The sequence below is a fragment of the Dermacentor variabilis genome, chromosome 4, assembly GCF_050947875.1.
Source record: "Dermacentor variabilis isolate Ectoservices chromosome 4, ASM5094787v1, whole genome shotgun sequence".
In the NCBI taxonomy this organism is placed as follows: Eukaryota; Metazoa; Arthropoda; class Arachnida; order Ixodida; family Ixodidae; genus Dermacentor; species Dermacentor variabilis.
This window is the reverse complement of record NC_134571.1, coordinates 212,204,389-212,216,841: the sequence shown is the minus strand read 5'-3', so window position 1 is coordinate 212,216,841 and position 12,453 is coordinate 212,204,389.

The following is a 12,453-nucleotide window of genomic DNA, read 5'->3' as shown; positions in this document are numbered from 1 at the left end:
TGAGCTATTCACACGACCAACATGCAGACTGCCATTCACAATGCATGTTAAGAGTATTGTTGCCAGATCTTCGACAGATCGATCCTTGGAAATCGTTTAATGACCTATGCTAAGCATTTGCCACCTCAACAGTAACAATGCAAAGAGTGCGACACCTCATTCCTTAAGCTTCCAAGCATGTGCTAGGTGTGCATATATGCAACTGCAATACTTAGAATTGAAATAGAAGTATACATGCTCAGAGTTCATCACTGACGCCTCAAAATCACAAGCAAGAGTATTGTTTGCAGCACTGGGACTTTCTTTTATTGCATGTGAGGCTGTTAATCTGCAAACAAGCATCCTCACAAGCAAAGCACTAACAGTTATTTTCACCATAAAATATATTATAGGCACTAGCATTCATAAAGCTGTATTACTACACATTGACTGCCTTAGCACAGTGAAAGTAATGAAAACATATAAAAACCACAACAACGTGGTACTAAGCTAGTTACACAAGTATCTGTGCATGGCCTAATTGCATATGGTGCCTGCTCGCCGTGGCTTAGAATGAAATAAGCTTGCAGCACCGGCAGAGTCCGAGTCCTGAGGGCCCAGGCTTCCCCTGAGAATGCTGACATTTTAGCGCTCATAGTGTGCAGTGAGGTCCCCCTTCTCTTTTGCAAATTTTGACGTGGGCCGCCCTGTAGAGGCTGCCTAGGATACATCTCTGGCTCACAGATTAGGAAGAAGCATCCATCACTTATAGAGGCCCTGAAAGTGGGGTTCACGTTTCATTCACGGATCTAAAGCTTTTCTTGTGTAAAATGTTCAGATGCAATTTGCAAGATACATGGAAAAATTGGAGGACGCTTAAGCTTCGCCTTCAAGAGTGGAACGCGACAGCGTTCCCGTCGACCCGCCTAGGGGTATTGGGCTACGGCGCAACGTCTACGCGTCCCGCATCGGACGCGGTGAGCGTCGAGCAACGCAGCGTTCGGCGCGACAACGAAATGTGCGCCTGAGCAAGCGACGCACGCCTGAGCCTTAGAAACAGCTCGTTTCTAAGGCAACACCGCGTTCACTAGAGGCGCTTTTGTACCGCTTTGAAGCATCGAACTCGTGGCTCAGTGGTAACGTCTCCGTCTCACACTCAGGAGACCCTGGTTCGATTCCCACCCAGCCCATCTTGGAAGTTGCTTTTTATTTATGAAGTGCCTGCCGTGATTTATCGCTCACGGCCAACGCCGCGGACGCCGACGCCGACACCGACACCGACGCCGACGACACCGGCTTTTCTGCGACACGAGCTCCTTAACGCTATCGCGTTAATATATAAAGGTCAGTAATGAATTACACAGTGCCGAATAACTGAAAGATGGGCAAGGGGGTGCAGATTTATAACGATACCTTGCTTGGCAGCACGATGTAACACAGACAAAAGAAGAGAGGTGAAGAAAGTAAAGACTTGGCACTGTATACACAAGAAAAATATTTGTTTAAGGGAAACGCTAATATATACATAGATATATATATATGTCCTGAAGCAGCAGTATACACAACGACAAAAATAAATCGCAAAAGTAGATTCACAAAGCCACGTGATAACAAAACAATGTTAGAGAATGGTAGACATGTACAAAAATAAAAACGTAACAATTATTCGTTTCACTCTAGGACACACATCTAGATAATTGCATTTCTTGGTCACAAGGGTCACAATTTAAGCCTGGCTAATTGTCTCGTAATTTGTTGATACAAATATTTCAATTATTTCACTCATTAATTTGCTACAATGATGGGAAAGCATAAGTGTGTGATTGAGCATGGACATCCACATGAGTGACAGTAACTGGCCAAATAGTAAGGCAGTCGAGCCGAAGTGAATGGATCGTGGTGCTTCTGCACTCTCGTGTTACACCTCGTCACAAGATAACGGGATCAGGTATGCCAAGTCTAGTTAGCAGCATACACACTTGGACGCATGTTTTGTTTGGCAATCAGATTTTGCTTTTTTGTTTTTACCTTTTTACACTTAGTTCAGCCTGATCCCAATGGAAAGGAAAGCAAGGTGTCTGGAATTTGGAATTTGGAGAATAAAAACGGATGGCATGTACACATTCTTACCTTCTGATGAGCAGCGAGTCATCAACATGGAATAAGTTTGGAGGGTCTACCTGTTCTTCGTGTCTTTATGGAGAACAGGTTGTCTAGCCATAAAACATGTCTATAAAATAGATCTATCCATAAAACAGCATGCCAACAATTTATTATTACATTATATTTTTGTTTTTATTTATTTATTTGGCAAATACTATCAGCCTTGTATAGGCTGTGACAGGAAGTGCGATATAATGTGCACCTGTTTACCTTTCAGTACAGCCCTTTTCCTTGGCAACAATCTACTTTTCAATAACAAAACTGTCAGGTACTTTTCTCAGTGGTGTAGGTATGCTGTATATATATACAGTGTATTCAAAGTCTTAAATTATAGCATTGCCTCCAGTTGAGGGCTTAAGCTGCAATGCTGCAGTGTATATGGAGTGCTAGCTTCCAAACCATTGTGCGTAATGGCTATGGAAAGGCCCAGAGTGCTTGGTAAAAGACCACACCAGTTCAAATGCTTTATCTTCTCATCTCCTAATACATTTTAGCAAAGACAAACATCACTTATGGGCTTGTAATTTTAACAGCAGATATCTTTTACGCTCCTATACAGCTAGCACTTTTAAGCCTGTATACAGCCAATATTTATTATATATAGCAATCCATTTTTAAGTGTTAAATGTATCATGCAACATTCATGGCATTCTTTAGTCATTCCAGGCCCTTGTACTATTAAACATCAGACATAATCAGACAAAAAAGGGACATCAGCATAAGAAGAATATGCATAAGGCTCTGACTTGCCTAAACTTGACCATGATTGCTAAAGAAAGGTAGTTTTGGCAGTTTTAGGCACCTGGTAGCTGCAACTATGTGCCAGCTAACACTGCCCTAACCAGCACCATTGCCACTCCCACAACCGCATCTTAGGTTATATAACGACGTTTACATAATGACCGTGTGACATTTTTAGAGGCATTCACCTGCCGAATATTATGTTACCTGTGCACGTTCACAGAGAGCTAACCGTTAATTCTGCAGCACGCAAACCTTCGTTAAAAATTATCTATGTCGTAAGCTGCGCACATATGCTGTTAAATAAAAGAGATACGTAATGGTTATATTGACGCTTCTTTATTCCCATTATACCGAATAATGATTGCAGTAAACGCACTTTTATGTATAGGCATTAAACAAAAGGCCAAAACTGCCTTTCTGTCACAATCATGGTCAAGTTTAGGCAAGTCAGAGCCTTCTGCATGTTCTTTTTACCCCGATATCCCTTTTTCTTGGCACATTGCTGTGTTCTGGCGAAGCTTTCGTTTCTACCACCTCTATTATTGTCCTTACAAACAAAATAATGCAACTTGTTCTTATTTTACAATGTTCTTTCTTTATTTTTATTTTTATATCGCATTCATTTTCGTCAAAACTTCACATTTGAAGTGAATTGTAAAACTGATAATTTGATACAACAACAATATTGCACAAAGTTGTTAAATAGGTTAAGGTCTCACAGCCCACCAAATTTCAACAGTCTCCACGGATTGGTATAGTTGATAAAAAACCGTAGATATAGCAACTTTTGAAAATTGTAGCAAATTAAGCAGTTATGCTAAAACACTTCTGTTTTGCACGGCTAGCTAGACCTTCTTTACTTCTATGTTTTACAGACAAAAATATATTGTTTGTAGCTGTAATATATTGTGTTTCACATTGTTGCGAATTTCCGAGAATGCCTTGTGCATGAAATGGGTGCCTCCACACTGAGGAATTTCCCAATTTTTTTTTCCTCCTAAATATTCATTTGGCATAGAAGTCATGTTCACTTTCATGCTACTGAGTGATATGTGCATAAAATATAAAATATTCTATCGAATCTAAAATATAAAATTTTTGACCCGTGTTGATCTCTCGTGTGATCACCCAGCATGGAGACGATGGAAACTGACACAATTTAAACATCAGTATGTGAGACAGATTTTCAAAATTGTCTGCATTCCTGCATGCTTGACTGCAAAAGATGCCTAAATGTGTAAGCGTGGTGGTGCCACATCAGTACACAGCATAGACATTAGTGATGGCCAAGGCTTTACTAGCTAGCGAAATAAAGTTTTACATGTTGCCTTAGATATGATGTGCATCTTATAAGTATGCAGCACTTTCCTGTGAAAATTGTTTTACGAGAGCAAGATACCTTTTGCCAACAATTGAAGCAAAACAAGTAGCCTCAAGGCAGCTTTTGTAGGCTAAAATAGCTTCACGTCTTCAGGGAACATGCTGGTTTACCCACACAGGTACTAATGCAGCCTATACTTTCTAATAAAGCCCACCTCATAGCAGCTGACATCCTTGCCTAACTTCTTTCTTTTTTCATCACAAAGCCATCCCATATGAACCTCGAGTATCCTCATAGTAATAAATGAGAGCACAAAAGTACACATTAGCCTGCCCGTAGTTTCCAGGCCTCAATTTTTCTTCTCTTCGATGCTGTCTAGAATCATCGCCAACTTTCCTAGATGATTTAGTGTGGCAGGATCTGATAGCATGCATAATTAGTGTCTCACAGTCTTGCAATAAGCCTTTCCTTCGTGTCAAATGGACAGGTGTGTGCATATAAAAGAAAAATAATTTTTAATGCTTTAAATGGGATGATGACGGTGATCCATCCTATGTTGCCCTGAAAATCATAGCCTAGGTAAATTGCACAGTGTCCTCTAGGCATCCTGATATCTCACGTAAAAAATAGCTGCATATTTACTTCTCCTAAACATTATTCTTGTATTAGTGCTAATATAAGTACAGTGTCATACAGCAGGAGGTCAGAAAATGTCATTATCATGGGAGGATCTCTGTATAAATGAGAAGAGAGAGCTGCAACTAATAGAGAAATCAGTTATCGTAGCTGTCTTACATGCTTGCACAGAATGACAAGTTCCATAATTGTGCTAAGCTGGGCATGCAATTTAAGCATTTGGATTGAGATAAGACATGATTCAGTACCATTATTGCCCTCACTTCTCAGATCGTGAAATCTAGTATTGCCCACTCTTGAGCACTCGGTCAACGAAACTGTGCTTGATAGGTGATACATGGTGAAATTTAAAGAAACTTGCAAGTTGGTGTGTCACCTCAGTGTGAGCTCTACCAGCACTTGGTTTAATTCCGTATACTAAGTCCAAAGTCAAGGTCGATGACTTCCAGACTGGCTTAGGCTAGTTTGAGCCTGAACCAGAAAGGTGAATTCCAAGGCTAAGGAGAGGTAGCTGATTCATTCTTAGCTTGACTGATGGGTTTATTCCTACCTCAAAGTCAGTTTTGAAGACTGAAATTACTTCTCCTTATCTTAATTGTTAGTAACATGAATGCAGCAGGACTTTCGTGTATAGAGTTGGGGACCAACAGTCTCTGCATATTCAGTGAGTATGCCAAGAGCATTTTGCAGCTGTTAAATTGCATATCAAGATTCCCATACGTTGATCAAATCATCATGTCATCAGCATAAATAAAGAACTCAATCCTTGTGATGTCTTGAAGCCTCCATGCAGGACGAATGATGAACAGCAAGGGGGCCAGAACAGAGCCATGTGGCACACTGTGGTTTGAAGCACAGCTAGGATCGAATATGAAAACAATTTACAAGCACACTAATTCTTCTCAGACTCAAAATTATGAGTACCACTTTTGTTACCTGCTTTGGTAGAGAAAAGTCTTCCATGTTTCAAAAATTACCTAAATAATGTTCTGCATTATTGCATGCATTGTTTGTATCAGTTGCCACCACCGTCCACAACTAGTGGCTGTGAGGGGAGGCAAGCATGACACCATCGGGCAGGAGAGACAGGCCGTCCTCTGTGCCTAAGTACAATCTGAATCCAATCTGTGCTGCTGGGTATATTTAATTTTTATATTCAAGCTCCCATGTTTTTCAAGGTGCATACATGGCCATCATTAACTTCATTAACCAATTTATGTCTGCTTCAGGATTGAAAGCTTCAGTCATATCCTTGCCTTACATTAGTTGACTCCATTCTAGGCCAGTGAATTATGCTATCTCGAATTACACCTCCCAATCCTCTGCTGCACATTGCTGCCCTCCTTTCCTCTAGCACCGATTTTGGTACTCTAATAGATTATCAGTTAACTGTCTTGCATATTGTATATGATAACTGATAATTTCTAGTATCATCTATTTCTTGTTAATATATAGGATATTATACGTCATGCGGCAGATAAAATTGATATGTCCAGTAGCAAGTATTATCAGTAGAAATGTGGCAATGTATAAAAGACAGAGTGAACAGCAGCAACGCAAGGAAATTAAGTGATGGTTGATTGGCTGTGAAATGAGATGCATGCGGGGGCTAACCCACATTTTTAATAGAAAATTTGCCACATATATTGCGCTTACAAGCCAATCTTGCAATGTCATAATACGAGTGTGCAAATATTCAAAATTTCGAATATAAATCGAATAGTCTTTGCTATTCAATTCGTATTCGATTCGAGAAATCACTATTTGAAGTTGTCGAGTAGTACATTTGTTTTGTTGGAATACTGTAAAAGACAACAACACTTATTCAAGTCTACAAGGAGGAAGACTGATATAAATGAAGAATCGTTGAATGGCTATAGTGCAGGACAACTGTGAGTGTTGCGCAGATGATCCAGCTTCTAAACAAAGATATGGAGGAGGTCATTTACATGCTATAGTTGAGTATGCATGTCGTGCCTTAGGAAGACTTTGCATTTGCTCTGTCTAATTCGACAAAAGAATTTATTGTTTGGTCAATCTCTCCATATGCTTGGATTCCTTCAAAATGATATGCAGGGCTGCAGTATTGCCCTTAACTCCTTCACTGAGCTGTATACTCTACTATACCCTACTACATGTGTCTGGGACATGCTGTTCATTTTCTTTTATTTGTGTCATGGTCATTGTGCACCAGATATGAATGTGATTTCCTTTGCTTCTCATTTACAAGCTTCCTAGTTGACTTGACATATAGTTCTTAATGGCACTATGCGCATCCAAAAAGGCCAGCAAGTCTTTTTTCCCTAACAGACTCTACGGCATTTTTCATTTCATTATTTTAGAAATTGGGAATATTCAATATTTGATTCGATATTCAGAGGTAATTTTTCCTGAATATTGCTATCGATTCAATGAGAAAGTTTCACTATCCAAGCATGCCTATTAAATATTAAAACTGCAACAATAAAAAGCTTAGGTTTCAGTGCATGAGAATAATGTCACTTATCATTGCTGAATGTTGTGGCTTACATACTGTGTGCATAACTTCTCCGCTTATATTATAAGCAAGAAAGGCGCAAAAAGATTGCTTGGAGGCAGGGGACAGCTGAAAAGTGACGCTTGCTTGACAACATGTCAAGCATTGGGGGCCCCTAGATGGTAGTGATGGCTGGCAGCCAGCTCAGGTATAAAATTGGTTTTGTCTTATTTTTTTCTCCACAGAGGCTCTGACGAAGTGACAAAAGAGCGGTGCTCCAAGAAGGCTGCAGCAGAGAGAGCTCACAGTGCTTTGCACAAAGGGAGTGACAGACTGTAAGGAGTTGAAAGATACTTCTTAAATTTGACAGCTGATGCTATTTTGGCATACATGCTATTATCTTAAAGTTGCACATATCTACTAGGAGTTCCTTGAGATTTTCCGTTTTTTTATACATGCTGTGATTTGTGTGCAGAAAGGCATGGAATGTTTTCATTTATCTCAAGAATCAAAACACTTTTTATTGATTCACTATTTTTGTATTTTGACTAAGCACACAAGCCGTAGAATCCTTAAGTTTTGCAGTGACGTGTGTAAACGTTGATACAACTAATATTGCATTTCACAGCACTTCCTTCGTTTCAAGAAGCTATGCACAGACATGCGTGCAATGACAGAATGAATGTTTGCATTCACTGTGGGCGCTCAGCGTTGCCGATGTATTAATTAAATTTACTAATACCTTAGCTACTTCTGCTGCAAGATTTATGGCAACGCTTGTGTAGTCTTGTTAAGCTTGACGGAGTTGTAACGACATCACCTGGTCTGCCTGAAAGAGACACATTGAGATGCAAACTTCTGCAGGGTGGCACAAAATGTTTTCACTTCACATCACGCGCAAAAGCGCCACCTGTGCTTTCATGCTATTTCATGCAGCCCTACTTCTGCCGCGGGTTTTACCGCAACGCTTGGCACTGCGGTGAAGTTCGACAAGTTTGTAATTGTGTGGCACGGTATAACCGAATTTCACGCTTTGAGACTGAATCTTGAGCTGAGCGGCAGCAAATGGTTACATTAACCTTAAGCAAAGCGCACTGTGGAGCCACTCGTTCGATTCCACGATGTGTTTGCGTCTGTCGAGGCCTTTACCTCAACGCTTGGCAGTGCCGTGAAGTTCGACAAGTTTGTAATTATGTCGCACGAGATGACCGAATTTCACGCTTTGAGACGGCATCTTGAGCGGAGCGGAAGCAATTGGTTACATTCACCTTAAGCACAAGCGCACTGTGGAGTCATTCGTTCGATTCCACGATGTGTTTGCGTCTGTCGAGGGCTTTACCTTGTGGCGACGAGCGACCACGTAGACCGTTAAAGTCTCGGGTTCTCGCAGGAGAGGAAGAACCGACAGTCCGTCTCTTAGCGTAGCATTCTTTTTAATGATCTCCTTCGGAACGCTAGCCCGTGCCGGAGCGCCAGCCGCTCGAGCCTCGTGTAGACGCGAGCGTCTACGTCATCCCTCGTGCGACGCCGATGCTGCTGCCGCTACAGAGGGCTCCCCCCCTAGAGAGGAGGAAAGTTCGACGAACGATGGAAAGTCCACGTGACGCGGCGTGTCTTGGCGTTGGTCTTGGGTGTCACGTGCGCAGGCGGCGGCGTAGGATGGAGCAGGTTCGCGTCGCATACTGGTGGAGCTGATGGCGCGGGTGCTTCGATGTAGGCGTGTTTGAGACGTTCCAGGGCAATTGTGTCTGATCGGCCGTTGACACTGACAACAAACGTCGTCGGACGACGCTCTAGAACACAATATGGCCCGGAGTAGTGTGGTTGCAAAGGCTTCCGCATGGCACAGTTACGCACGAAAACGTGGGTAGCAGAGCTGAGTGCTGGAGAAACGTACGGGGACCTTGCTTCTTGTGAACGTGTAGGCACGGGGCGCATCTGGCTGAAGAAAGCTTGCAGTTCGGCAACGTAGTCGGCAGGTGATGGCATAGGCGTTTGGGGGGTGGCGACAAAGAAATCGCATGGAAGGCGTAGGTGGGTGCCGTAGACTAGCTGAGCACAGGAGCAACCTAGGTCACTCTTGAGTGCGGCTCTGATGCCAAGTAAGACAAGGGGCAAATGTAGGACCCACTTCTCCGGCGATTCATGTGCCATAAGGGAAGCCTTGAGATGCCGGTGAAAACGTTCAACTAGTCCATTGGACTGAGGGTGGTAAGCAGTTGTGCGAAAACGTGTCGTTCCGAGTAGTTTGAGTAGCTCGTTGAAAAGTGCTGAGTCAAACTGCCGACCGCGATCTGTGATTATTGTGGATGGGCAGCCGAACCTTGCGATCCACGTAGACATGAAAGCTGCTGCAACAGTGGGCGCTGAGATGTCAGATATAGGTGTAGCTTCTGGCCACCGTGTATAACGGTCGATGCATGTCAGTATGTAGCAGTAGCCTTTCGAGGGTGGGAGAGGGCCGACGAGGTCCTGGTGTATGGTGTCAAAACGAGCATCCGGTGGAAGAAAAGACTTGGCAGGCGGAATGGGGTGACGCTGGATCTTCGAACGTTGACACGACAAACAGCAGCGAACCCAGTCGCGAACTTGCGCATTTAGCCGAGGCCAAACGAAACGACTGGAAAGGAGCTTCTGTGTCGCGCGTATGCCAGGGTGCGACAGGTTGTGCACGGTTTCGAATAGACGTCTGCGAAGGGATGCCGGAATGTATGGTCTAGGTGTGTCGTTAGAAGTGTCGCAGACGACGGATGTACCATCTGGGGTCACAACGACGTCTTCCAATTTCAGGGACGTTGAAGAATTCCGGAGTGTACGAAGTTCAGTGTCATCACGCTGTTGACTGGCGAGTAAGTCGGCCTCGATGATGAAAGGTTCCGATGTCAACGTGGAAACGACATTGACACGACTGAGGACGTCGGCTGGAACGTTGTCGGTGCCCTCGATGTGGCGGAACGTTGTTGTAAACTCGGAAATGTAGGAAAGGTGGCGAACCTCGCGGGGCGAGTAACAGGACGCCGAACGATTCATTGCGTGCACAAGGGGCTTGTGGTCCGTCAAGACAGTGAATGCACGGCCTTCGAGGAAATGGCGAAAATGCTTGATAGCCAGGTAAACAGCGAGTAATTCACGGCCGAACACACTGTAGCGGGACTGCGCAGGCTTCAGTTTCTTGGAGAAAAAAGCAAGTGGATGCCACGCATTGTCGATGAATTGCTGCAGAACGGCACCAACGGCGTTGTTGGAAGCGTCGGTCATGATGGCAGTGGGTGCGTCTGGCTTTGGGTGTCTAAGCAGCGTGGCGTCGGCGAGGGCAGACTTGACTCTTGTGAAAGCGTCGGTGGCCTCTTCAGTCCACTGAAGCACTTGTTGGCGTTTGTTTACCAGGAGGGCGTCTAGCGGAGCCATAAGTCGTGCGCACTCGGGAATGAATCGGCGGTAGAAATTGACGAAGCCGAGAAATTGGCGAAGCTTGGTGAGTGTGGTCGGTCGGGGAAGGTTTTCGATGACGCGAATCTTGGAAGGCAGTGGTCGAATGCCGTTAGCGTCGACGATATGACCGAGGAACTCGAGTTCAGGTTGACCGAATTCACTCTTGGCGGCGTTGATGACAATTCCTTTACTGGCAAGGCGTGAAAACAACAACCGCAAGTGGTGAAGATGTTCTTCTGCCGAAGAGCTTGCGACGAGAAGGTCGTCAATGTATGCAAAAACGAAAGGCAAACCTCGGGTGACGGAATCGATGAAACGCTGAAAGGATTGGCCCGCGTTCCGTAAACCGAAAGGCATGCGGAGAAATTCGAAAAGACCGAAGGGTGTGGTGATGGCGGTCTTGGGAATGTCTTCTTCAGCGACCGGTAGTTGATGGTAGGCGCGAACGAGATCGATCTTAGAAAAGATCGTCGCACCGTGCAACGCTACCGTGAAGTCCTGAATGTTCGGTAGAGGGTAGCGATCAGGAACGGTGACGTTGTTTAGTGCCCGGTAATCGCCGCATGGGCGCCAGTCTCCCATCTTTTTAGGCACCATGTGAAGTGGTGATGCCCAGTTACTGGAGGAAGGGCGGATGATGCCAAGTTGCAGCATGTGTTCGAACTCCGCGCGAGCGATCTTGAGTTTCTCCGGGGACAAACGCCGGGGTCGGAAGTAGACCGGTGGGCCGTAGGTGACGATGTGATGGCACACGTCATGTTGTACCGGTTGCGTCCAGTCCGGCAGGCGCGTCAAAGTGGGAAAATCGCGTAGGAGCGCGGCGAAAGGTTCGTCCAACATGGCAGAAATATGCGCTATGGGCGATGTGCCTGATGATGGGACGCCGGGAACGGATAGCTGGGTCACGGAGTCCATGAGACGGCGTCGTTGGATGTCCACAAGGAGTCCGTAGTTATGCAAGAAGTCTGCTCCAATGACTGCATGACGGACGTCTGCAACCAGGAAGATCCAGCGGAATGCTCGTCGAAGGCCAAGGTTTAGCATGATGGAGCGTGACGAGAAAACTGGAATCCTGGTGCCGTTGACGGCTTGCAAAAACGACACAGGAGTCGCTTTTCGGTCGGAGCGCTGGGCGGGGAGAATGCTGACGTCAGCACCTGTGTCGACTAAGAATCGTTGTCCCGTAACTCTGTCCGTCACGTAGAAAAGGCGACTTGTGTGCTGGGCCGGACCACTCGTCGCCGTTAGAGGTCGGCCGGCCTGTTTCCCTGCCAAGCGCAGGGACGCCGACAGTGACGAGCGTCGTTTCCAAAACGGCGGTGGTAGTAGCAAACGCCAGGCGCTGTAGTTGAGGTTTCATTTTGGGTGCCCGTGCGTCTTGATCTGCTGGAACTACAACTGCGTGGGCGACGAGACGCGCGGCGATGTTCCGCTCCACAGATGATGCGTTCCAGGCGCTCACACAAGGAGTCGAGCGGAGATTGCACTGCGGAAGAGCAGGGAAGAGTTTGCAGAGCGGTTATATTGTCACCCGGAGACGGTGACGTGGCTGCGATGGTGGGGGTGGCTACTTCCATGACTTTCTCGGCCAAAGCGGCAAGTCCGGTAAGGTCCATGGTAGAGGCTGTCGCCAGGACCATCTGCACGTTAGCCGGGAGTCGTTGCAAAAACAGTTCGCGCAACAGCGTGTCGTCGATGGATC